The sequence below is a fragment of the Hirundo rustica genome, chromosome 4 (genome assembly GCF_015227805.2).
Source record: "Hirundo rustica isolate bHirRus1 chromosome 4, bHirRus1.pri.v3, whole genome shotgun sequence".
In the NCBI taxonomy this organism is placed as follows: Eukaryota; Metazoa; Chordata; class Aves; order Passeriformes; family Hirundinidae; genus Hirundo; species Hirundo rustica.
In genome coordinates this window covers 50,912,898-50,924,700 of record NC_053453.1, presented here as the reverse complement: position 1 = coordinate 50,924,700, position 11,803 = coordinate 50,912,898, and the positions used below count along the sequence as shown (strand labels likewise).

General features: G+C 42.7%; 3 non-coding genes across 3 annotated transcripts; 2 read left to right on the top strand and 1 right to left on the bottom strand.

Annotated features, from left to right (window-relative positions):
* The first annotated feature begins 5,116 nt into the window (after window positions 1-5,116).
* On the top strand, window positions 5,117-5,188 carry TRNAD-GUC (transfer RNA aspartic acid (anticodon GUC)). The gene has a single exon. It is a non-coding gene; the product is annotated as a tRNA-Asp (tRNA).
* A 118-nt stretch (window positions 5,189-5,306) lies between these two features.
* On the bottom strand, window positions 5,307-5,378 carry TRNAD-GUC (transfer RNA aspartic acid (anticodon GUC)). Its single transcript has one exon. It is a non-coding gene; the product is annotated as a tRNA-Asp (tRNA).
* Window positions 5,379-5,834: 456 nt separating this feature from the next.
* TRNAW-CCA (transfer RNA tryptophan (anticodon CCA)) lies at window positions 5,835-5,906 on the top strand. Its single transcript has one exon. It is a non-coding gene; the product is annotated as a tRNA-Trp (tRNA).
* Window positions 5,907-11,803: the final 5,897 nt, after the last annotated feature.

Genomic DNA, 11,803 nt, shown 5'->3' with positions numbered 1-11,803 from the left:
GGGCGGCTGCAGCTCAGCAGTGCGGGGCCATGTGCTCAGACCGCGGCACAAGGGGCCAAAACATGGCCCAGCTTAATCACCGCTGGCAGCAGAGAAAGCAAGCCTGCAGCTCCGTAACAACTCCGAGCTGAGCCACCCTGGATGAGACCGAGGGGTGGAAAAAAGGACATCTACCAGCTTCTTCCATCAGCACAGCTTTGCATTTTCTTCAGCTCCTGCAGCTTTGCGTGGCCTTTGCAAGCCTGAACAGATTTAACCCTTTTCTAGCAACATGGTGAGACGTTAATTTTGAGGAACTAAGGATTTTTTAGGAAAGTTAAGATAATAAGTTGCTGAATTAGCTGAAGTGGATAGGTAATCTTTGTTCGCAGTTAACAGAAGCCGGATCTTAGATAAGCTACCCAGGATCTTGTAACTCATTTCTTGTCAGGTTTATGTTTATGTAGTTGTCCTTGTCATGAAAAACAGAATGTGGTAAATAAGACATAAGATAGCTGCAGATTTCCTGCTTAAAGGACCCATCGAACACAGGAAACTGTAAGTTCTACCAAGGAATCATTTGTCACGAATGCATTGAAAAGGTAGAAAGGTCAGGACGAGGAAGACTCATCTTACTTCCTCATTTTGGGTGACCCCTCCCCAGAATAGACCCCCGACTCATTTTAAGAAACAAAGTACGCATGCTTAATAGCCTTTTTGCCAATTAGCATATGAAGTGAGGAATGGGAGGTGACAGGGGTATGAATATGCATTTGTATTTTGGATATTCAACACCTTTGTAAATAAAAGGCTTTGTAATTACCTGTGAATTTCGCAGTGCGAATTAGGGAAATATCCCGCGTGCTGCCCGGCCGTAATAAACATACACTTTCTAACTTTAAACTGTTAGAGAGTTTTTGTCCGTCACAGTTGGGTATCGATACTAGATCAATACCCTTATTTCTTTAATAAATCAATGGAACTTTTAAAGCACAATTCTTCCTTAAAAGAAAGAAGAAAGAAAACAAAGAGTACTAGAACAGACACTGAATGAAGTCAATTAGATTAGAAGTGAAAGAACTAATAATATTGGAATAGGATTGAAGAAGTGGATATTTTTAACTGGACTTCTTTAAGGTAAATTATAGAGAAATGGACTGTTCTTTCCAGCGTCTTAGTATTGCTGGGTAGAATGCTAATTCTAATCAAAAATTGAGGATTGATGTAATTAAAATTTATTTGGGAACTTTAAAGCCTCCACTCCTGGGTTAAAAGAAGGTCTCAGCTTTTGAGACAAAGATGATTTTAGACTATAAGAAGTATTCTTAAAAAGTACCCCAAATACACTGAGAAGCTTTGCTAATAGAACATCACAGTCTGCAAAAACTCTGGGCGGCAGCAGATGTGTGACATTGAGAGCACTGGACTATTTTGTCTTGTGACAAACATCTTCATAAAAAGATCTTAGAAAGACTCTTCTCCTAAAGTAATGAGTAGTTATGCCTAAATAGTGAAACTGACTGAAAATCCTAAGTTGTGTCTTTCTGTGTTGTTCAATAAGAAAGTTAATAGTTTGTAAGAGGAAGGAAGCATGTTTTAAAGTATCATTCTGTTTTAGTTTAAGTTTTTCTTCTTTCTCAACCCATTTTTTCTCATTTTTTTAGTATATGTTAATAAAACTATTTTTGTTCATTTTTAAGCTTAAGCCTGCTTTGTTTTTTTTTCTCCTAATCTCTCCCTCCCACAAAAAGAAAATAAATACTAGAACCCCTACATTAATTGGTGTTTCTGCCCAGTTTTATTAAATTAAAACCATTACAGCATCCTAAACACCACACACAGTAAAAGGCATCCCTCCTCATCTAGGTTTTGTGTTTTTTCATTGATTTAGAAGAATTAATTTCTGCAGGTATGGGAGGCTCCATCACTGATCAGTGATGAACCTCAACCTGATGAACCATAACAATGTATGTTACTTGCCAAGGCAAATAAGTATCAGCAGGTGACTCAGGTGGATAACACCAAATTGAAGGAAGCAGCTGAATCCCCCAAGGCCCGGGCTGTCATTGGCAGGACTCTGAAAGGCTGGGGACGTGGACCAGTATTAATTTCTTCCAACACAATTAAGGCAAATATAAAGTCCTGCACCTTGGATATAATAACTCAAGCAGCCAGGAGCTGACTGGGTAAACAAGAGCCTTACAGAAAAGGTTCCCAGTGAACAATAACGGCAGGCTAGAGTGAGTGGTTGCTCTTATAGCAATGGAAATTAGTGATACACTGGGAAATATCAGTAACAGTCTAGCTGTAAGATCGAGGGAAGTGATTACCCCACCCCCTCAGGGCACTTGTGAGGCTGCTTATGCAGGACAGTCCGGGGCAGTGTGAAACACTTAGATGACAACAAAAATACCAACAAACTACAACGAGTATAGTGAAGGGTCGCCAAACAAATGGAGAGCTGGAGCATGTGACAAACAAGGAGACACTGAAAATGGTTGGTTTGTTCAGCCTGAGGAAGAGAAGGTTACAGAATGATCTGATTTATGTCTTCAGCTGCCCTTTGGGAGGGAACAAAGAAGATGGAGCCAGACATCTCTTGGACAAGCACAGCAAAATGATGAAATTGCAACATGGCAAATTCCAGGGAGGGGGGTGTTGCTGTCTATTATTTGGGTTCATATTGTATTTCATTTCTATATTGGGTTTTGTAATGGTTTCTTCTGTACCCCCTGCTCCCCTGGAAAATACAACATCCCGAGGTTTGTCCCTGACCCTTTTCCCCGCCCATCTCCCCGCACTGGAATATAATCCAACCCTATTCCACGCTCACCTTATCCCTGAGTGGGCAGTGGCTTTTAGCCGTGTTTAGGCCCTCCCCTGGAGATAAGGCAGGCCATGCAGCAGGTTCTTTCTCTTGGCTTGTGGACTGGGTAAGGGCTCCTGATGCAGGCTGGGGCAGGGCCACAGAAGAAAGACTGAATAAAGCCCTGATTTCCCCCCGGATCAAGTGCAGACCCTTCCTTTGCCATCGACGGGAACCTGATCTCTTTCTAAAGGAAAAGGTTCACAGCTGCTCCTGGGTTTTTTTGGGGCCCTGAGGAAAAATCCTTCCAACTGTGGTTTGTCTCTCAAGCTAGCCAGAGCAAAAATGGAGCCAGAGCTCCGAGAGAGAGACTTAGCCACAGGGGGGTATGTGGAAATTCTTCACAGTGAGGGTAGACAACCTGTTGTGGCAAGGAGGTAATGGGATTTCCCATCCATGATGAGATTCAAAACTCATCTGGACATTTTACAAGATGAGCTTCAGCTAAGCAAGCTGAAGAGGAGGTAACTAGCATTCATCTACAATGATGTACTAGATCCCAGCCCTGCTCCTGCCTAAGGCTGTAATGGGCCTCTTGCAGGTGACTTTCACGAGTCGTCTTTTAGCAGCCACTAGGGACAAGCTAAACACAGAGCAGATGCAAAGATGAGGAAATCATGCAACAAGATTGTTAGAACTGGACACATGAAATAGCTGCATGTAGATCCTGAGGAGAAGACAGAGCCTCCACAGATCTTGGAGCATTGATAGCAGTTCCCAGTACTTGTTCTGCTTTGTATTTGCATGTCTCTGTGACAAATCAACAAGGAATGCATTTGCTCTGTAACTGCAAATCATTGCAGCCTCATAATAGTGTATCAATCTCAAAAAAGCCCTTTTGCTGTGCTGACTCACATCTCCATGTCTCTTCTTGCTCCCCTTCTTAGGTATTTTTGGATAAGTCATCTTCTTGTTTAGAGTACATAAAGATGTCTGAAGCTCAGCTCCCTGACCACAAGGGTTAATGAACAGAAGGAACTGAGAAATTGCAGGCAAAAAGATCTAAACTAAGTGTGTGTGGTCCCATAAAACGCAAACAGACAAAGTTTGATCCACCAGAAAGTCTCCGAGCTTCAAGCAAACCATTAATATCTTTCAAATAAAATTTGAACGTGCACAGCAAGCGTAGATCAGCCTGGCAAAACTGTTTTTGATCCTGCTCTGGGAAGCTTAGAGCCTATCACCAGATCACAGCCCTACAATATGACTCCTTACACTATATCTAAAGTCTTGAAATTGTTGAGACTGTGGTTGTTATTTTTCACTTTTCAGGACAAAATTTAAACGTGTTGCCTATCACCAAATCACAGCCCTTGTTTCTCAGCGTTGCGTTCACTGAGAAACACATTCAAATATTTAAATGAGTATGCCAATTCTCAGAAATGCATTGTTTACAGGTCACTTATATTTAGAAGTCTACATAAAGGATTCTCTTTGCTCTTTAGCTATGATTATCTGAAAAAGCTAAGCTGGGGTTCATTTATGCAAATAAATACTAGCAGTAGTGGAGGCCATCAAAAGAAAACACCATTTGCTCCAACCGCTTGTTTATTACATGGGGTTAATTCTTCATCTCAGAAGTCAGCATATTAAATTTAGTTTCTTGTCTAATGTCAATGTGATACAAACTTACAACCACGTTTCTGCTGACACGTTCAGCATCAAGCCAGATGGTCAGCCCATGTCCTTCTGCCTTTTACTATGAAATCTCAAAGTAGCTGGTTTCCATTTGCCTTGTTCCTTTTTTAGGTAAGTAAGGAGCAGGTGCTCCGGTTCCTTAACCTCAAGGACTGCTGACTCCAGCCCTTCTCAGGTTCCCGTAAAAAGAAACTCTGCGTGAACGAGATGCGCAACTACAAACGCAAAGACACCCGAGCTGCCGCTGCTGTTCCGATCCCCCCGCCTCCAGCGGGGCAGTTCCCTCCCGCGGCAGTTTCCAGGGATCCGTGCCCGCAGGTCCGCTTGCGGCTGCGCGGCGGGCCGCAGTGGGGCGGGTGGGTGCGGAGCCTGTCCGTGTCCCTGTGTCCGGTGGTGCGGAGCCTGTCCGTGTCCCCGTGCCCGCAGCGTGCGGAGCCTGTCCGTGTCCCCGTGCCCGCAGCGTGCGGAGCCTGTCCGTGTCCCCGTGCCCGCAGCGTGTGGAGCCTGTCCGTGTCCCCGTGCCCGCGGCGCTTTCCCCGCCAGCTCCGGCCCGGCCCACCCACACCCAGCCGCGCAGGTGCCGCGGGCTCGGCAGAGCGGGAGGGGCTCCCGCGGGGAAGAAAAGGTCGCGGCTCCTCGTTAGTATAGTGGTGAGTATCCCCGCCTGTCACGCGGGAGACCGGGGTTCGATTCCCCGACGGGGAGAGCTGTGCCCGGAGGTGTTTTTTGTTGCCCTGCTCTGCACGAGCCGTTGACGCCGACGGCAATAAAAGGCGCCACTCGCCGGCAACAAGTAGAAAAAAAAAAAACACACCTTTTTGGCCTCCCCGTCGGGGAATCGAACCCCGGTCTCCCGCGTGACAGGCGGGGATACTCACCACTATACTAACGAGGAACTGCCTGAAAAAGTATTTCGCGGAATCAGTTTTATCGGCAAATCCTGTCAACCATGTCCCTGCTGGTTGACTATAAATGCTGTACTGCGGGCGGAGGGACTATAGGGGCGGCTTCTGGCAGCGGGAGCATAGACCCACAAGCCTGCGAAGGGCGGCGACTGCGCGGGAGGCGAGCTCGGCACCGCTAAGGAGCGGAGGCGGAAGGCCGTTGCTGCCGTGGGCCACTAGCGGGGGTGTGGGTGGGGAGAGTTAACGTGCTTGTGCGGAAGGCGGCAACGGAACAGTGCTGGAGCAGAGGGGCCGGCGCAGGGGTGCGGCTGCCGGGGAGGACGGGTAGGGTCGTCGGCCGCGCCAGCCCCATCCGCCCCCCGCCCTACCCCGCCGGACAGAGGGGCTGTACTGCCAGCGGCCCGCGGCGGCCGAATTCTAACAGTCTGCTTAACCGCGTCCAGCAAGACCTCGTGGCGCAACGGTAGCGCGTCTGACTCCAGATCAGAAGGCTGCGTGTTCGAATCACGTCGGGGTCAATCAGCTTTTCCTCTCCTCTTGTCGCTTTTACCGCCTTCTTCGGGCAGGACACAGAGGAACATTATTGCCGGGGTGTTTTTTCTTTTCCCCTACAACTTAGGATCTTCTCTTTTGCTTGAGACTGAGAGGGCAGCACGACACAGAGGGCTCAACGAGGGTCAAGGCATAGGACTGCTGCTGCAGTAATGAAATCATAAAGATCTCACTGGATAAAACTGGCATGTCTTTGTTTATTATCTTTGTGTGTTTATGATCTGACTGTCTGCTTACACACTTGAATGCAAAAGGCAAGAACGTGTCAAAGGTTTACTTTATTAATGCAACCAACCCTGTGGAAATGATGAGAAAACTTCAGAAAGTTGTATAGAAACAGTAACTTTAAATTTTGAATAGTAACTTTAAAATTTTTGGGGACCCAAAATTGGCAGAGATACCAAATTTTCAGTACAGAAATTCACATAACAAGGAGTAAAAGTAAAGGCAGAAGCAGCAAGTGGTCTGATGGAGACAAGAGTTCAGAGATATGCTTAAGAACCCTGCAGAAGAACGAAACCCTAACAGGGAGAGAGAGGGGACCAGGGTGCCAGTGGGGGGAACCTCCAAGGGTGATGGGGTTAGGCTACGGAACAGACGAGTTTTCTCAGAGAAGCTGTTTCCACATGCTGAGGTTGACTGGCACCCATGGCAGAAAGGCACAGAGAGGACTCAGCTTCGATTTAGACATGAGATAGCAAGCCCTAGAAATAATACTTTAGTGAATTAGATGGACTGGAAATTTTGACATTTGATGAAATTTAATTGGGAAGAAAACAATAGTTTGTCAAGGGCATGAATTGAGAGAGAATGCCAACCATACAATTCTCACTTTGTAAGAAATCATTAGTTGTAAATCATAGAAGAAAATTAACACATACATTTTAGAAATCAGATTCAGCAGAGTCAACAAATTATGTGGGGGTTATGAAGTCAAATATTTTGGCTTTTACAGGCTATTGTTTGTTCTATATACCCTTTAAACCTTTTAAATACAGAAATTCTGCATCTTCCTTAAGTGATCTGTTCTAGTACTTTGCTATTCTTACAATTACAAAATTAGTATATATAGTTTAACCCCTTCTTTTTTGTCTCAACTTAAATCCAGCCCTCATGTTATTGCATTGGAGAACAGTTTATTCCCTTCCTTTTTATAGATACTTCTTACATATTTGAAATTTGTTATGCCTCTCTATAGATGTTCCAGCATAACAGACTGTTTGCTGGGCATCTGATTATTTTATTGCTTGCCTCTGGAGCCTTTCCAAACAAGCTGCATTTTTAAGCACTGGAACTTGTCACAGTATTTCAGCTGACTCAGATTTTACCAGGTCTGAATGGACAAGTATTGCCTCACATGTATGCTGACAGGAATTCCAATTAAAGTGGTAAGTTCATTTTTTTTTTTTTTTTTTAATGTACAATCAGTTAGATGGATGTATTTTGTATGGAATGTATAATCTGCTAGATGTTTTCCTGGTCCCACACTGTATCTCATCTCTCAACTTCATCCCCCACCAGAGAGCTGGATGTAACAAGCAGTAGCAATCTGTTTACATTCCTGTACTTCTGCCAAAGCAGGTGCCCTGCTCTAAACATTCCAGATTGTTGCCAGACAATATCTCTGGCTTGCAGTAAGGGTAGTATCTGCTTATCGGAGTCAAAGTTTTCAGGCTGTGTTTCACACTAGTAGTATACCTGACATGCAGGTTTGTCAGAAAACAGTCCATCTTGCTCAGTCCTGACCATTCCTGCCTATGCACTTCCCTGCTTCCACTTGGAACACATCTTGCAATGGCATTGCAGCAGCTGCCAGCTCAGCTTGCAAATTTGGTGGCATAACTACCAGATCCAACACAGGAAAAGCACCAGGCGTGCATGGCCTGGGACGGGACGGAGAGCAGGATCACGCCTTCGGCAACAACCACAAATACTAGTGGCTCAATTTAAGATTTTGTCAGCTGTTCTTTGGGGGAGAGAGGTCACTGCCCCTAAATAAAAATCATCCAGTGATGTTTCAAAACTAAATTAAATTATTAAATACGCTTTAGCTATGTATAAACTCTCCCACTCCATTTCCTATTGGTGAAGTGGGGATAATAGTTCTCTTTGACCTTACAGATGTTTTGTAAGGTTGACTCCATTCATTCCAAGGCATCCAAGTATGCTAGTGGACATTTGTCTCTCATCAGCATTTCAACAGCCCATGTGTTTCTGTGCTTTTTGTCTCTTCCTGACTTTTAAATACTGCATTTTGTAACCTGACTGATCTCTTAACACAGATTTTTTTTCTTATGAAATTGTTACTACCTAAATATAGACAAAAATCCACTGAAGCTTCAAAAAACAGTGGAGCTGAATTAATAGTTTATATATGGTAAATATAGCTTCTGTCTGTTTGACATAAATAAATATCCAAATAATTCTGGTTTGGAAATGTCCTGAAAACTGTCCATTCCATTTCTGCCAGCATACTTAAGCAGGAGCTGACACTCCTGTTTTCAATCCTTGTTGGTATAGGCCTTTGACTATCGCAAGATAAGCAGTAGGATGTTTTAAAGCAGTTGTACAAATTCCTTTCCTAGTCTGGGGACAGCCATAGAGTGCTGGGCATCCCTTTATTCACCAGCCTGTTCAGTGTCAGGTGACACTGGCAGAGCAGCATTCCCGGTGGCTGCCAGCTCTGGAACTGCTCTAGAAGCAATATGTCCCATTACACTAAGGCATGTTGCTTTCTTATCACTTTTCAATTTCTACTTCAAAAACAGACATTTCTAATGAGAAAACTAGAGTTAATAAAAAGCCACTTAATTTTTCTAAATTAATCAAGACTGCGGAAAAGAAAAAATTGATTCTGGAAAGTATAGTTATGCAGTGCTATAATGATTAGGGAACTGCTTACTTTATTTCTAGTAAACCTCTCCAGTTTCTATTGCATTTCTCAAAGGGAATCTCATTTTCATAGTGAAACCTGCCAAGACCGAATTAATACTTCATACAGCTTTTTTACACTTCCTTATCAGCTCAGTCTAAGACAAGAGCATGTCTGTAACACTTGCTTAAATGCCTTTGCTATGAATTTATAGTCTTCATTATGTTATCTATTGTGAGGCAAACATATACGAATGCAAATTATACATCTATACTTCATTACAGGTTGTTTTCCAGACTCTCCACTTAATTTAGAATACATTTTTGAATGCATATATATAGAAAAATAATTTTTTCAGCATAGTGCAACATAAACTATTTGTCTCATTTTTATGGGTGGCATTACAGGTTAGAAATCACAAACTTAGGGAAACTCAAGCCAGAAATCTGAGACAGTTTAAAAGGCATTCAGTGTTTTCATGTCAAAGATGAATGTATGCTTGAAAAATCTTTCTCACGCTCGGGAAAGCTAAGAAATTCCAGACATTTGGGAGGGTCCTACAAAGGAAGGGTTTTTGGCTTCTCCTTTCAGCATATTTCACATTTTTAGGCAAGCTTAGAGCAGTTTTTTAACCATCAGAAATGGCCATAGTCTCACAACATTTTTACTTTTTTTCCTAAACTTTGCTTTTGTCAGCATTTATACTGACAAGAGGTAAATTGTAACTACCTGTTTCTCAGGTAAAGGCAGGTATTCTGGTCTTTGAAAACCAGAACTTGCAGTTAGGGATAAACATTTAAGTACTGGAAAGCTTCACAGAAGCATGGTAAAACAACAGTTCCATGCCCCAATCTTTACACAGCAAATTACTGAATAGGCATATGGACCAGAGACCTCATATTTGTGGGTTTTTTTCCCCCCACTGTAACAACATTAGAAAGATCTTTTGAGCTCATTCATAATGAACTTGTTCTCTTCATCCCTTTGACTGCTGCCTCATGCTACAAAATGTGACTTCCTTTTTCCTTCAAACAGAACAAACAATAAAGGTGTAGATCCTCTACTGTATTAAGATCTAATTGTGGTGACACCTGCAGGTTCCAGGGTCAATCATCATGTATTTGCACATTTAGGTGCTTTCTTATACGACTTTCCCAGTCTTTACCTTGTCTGGAAGATGCCTGTTGATCCCAAAGTGCGATAGTAACAAGTGTAGAACCAATAAAGCACAGGTTTTTTGCCAAGGACTGTTTAGGGACTTGGCTTCCCAGAGAAGTCTCTTGCTGTGAAGAAGAGTGACTGAAGTATTATATCGTGCTTCTTTACGTTTGGCTGCTTTGGAAGCAACTAAAGGAAACCAATAAAAGAGCTCCGTGCAAGGCAGTCACATCAGGGTAACAATGTAACAGAGAAAGTCACTCACAATAAATACATTATGTTCTTTATAGTTGGGGAAAATAACTTTTAAAACTTAAATGGACTGTAAATATGAACTTTAAGTTATGTTAATCAGAGCCACAACCTCAGTGGCTCTACAACAACTGTACTGGAGTTTGAACAAATAGCCAAAACGTATGATAAATTTCTGCTATCTTTACGCATCTATGCTGCTTTCATCTGACAGCAAAAGCAGAAAAACACAGAGCCAAGATAAGGCAAGTCAACCCATCAATTTGTTATGACCAAAGCTGAACTGTAACTGTAGTGATTTACTGCTTCATACCATATTCCTGTAGGTTCTTTTTATGCTACAATTAATGCATTAAAACCAGGCCTACCAGCAATGTGCTTAGACTTCAAGATCAGAAGTTTGCACTTTCTTCCACTCCTGAATTGTCACGCACAAGAAAAGCCAGCACCAACTGTATTGTGGAATCTGAACAGTACAGTGAGTTGCAAATGGTGCCTGCACTCTTCTAAGAAGCACTGTCAAAAAACACGCTTCAGGGCTATCGTACTACTGTTGTTGTCTGTGGGGATGTTAGATGCTGAGTGCACCAATTTCTTAGATTGTATTTTCACTACTAACTTTGGCTCAAATTTCCCTGACCCAGTGCCTCCTTATGCTGCTTTAAAACATTTTAGACTTGATATGAGTTGACGTTATTTTTTACATTAGTGTGATAGCTGAAGAATCTCTCTAAAATATGCTGTGCAACTCATTCCATAACTGAAAAAGAAGCAAATTCTTAAAGGCAGAGGAAAGACTATTTTCCAAGCCACCTAAAAGATTTTCAAGGTGTAAAATACTATCCCTGTTTTAAATTAGTACTATCAAAATTGAAGAGGAATTAAATTTCCTTTAAGCATTTCCAAAACACATATCATGTCATATGCATGTACCTGGTAAAATTTTGGGTAAGATATGCTGAAAAATAGATAGAATCATCTAATTTGTTCTATTCAAACTTAAAAGTAAGTGGTAGTAGTCAATCCACATTGATACATTACTTTTTACTGTGTACGTGTGTGGTATTAAAGGAGGAGGATGTTTCTACTCACTGTTCACCCTCGTTGCCAAACAAACTGAATAGGTTAAGTATGTACACCAAGAACCAAGCACTTTCATATACAAATTATAATGAACTTCAGATGACTGCCATCTCACAGAGCCACTGGCATAACAAGGCAAATTAAATGCTCCAAGTTAAGCTTCTCCCTCGTCTTAATTACTTTGTTACACCACACAGTTCTTCAGTTGGAAGAGTCAAGGCTTCCTGTGCGTGGGTCCTTGACCTGCCTCGAAATTACCTTCCACAAAAAATAAACCTCGTCACCTTCATCTAACTGATACTGAGGTAAGGTAAACAGGAACAACAGGCACCAGGGCAGCTTCACGATGGAGCACACAACAGTAGTGGAAAACCCTTTTCCCAACAGCAATTTAGAACTCTTTCTGGAACACAAAAGGGGAGTAGGTGCAAACACCAACCGTCCTGTTTCAGAACCATGACTGATAGGAAAATTAAAATAGCCACATATCTCTGGTAC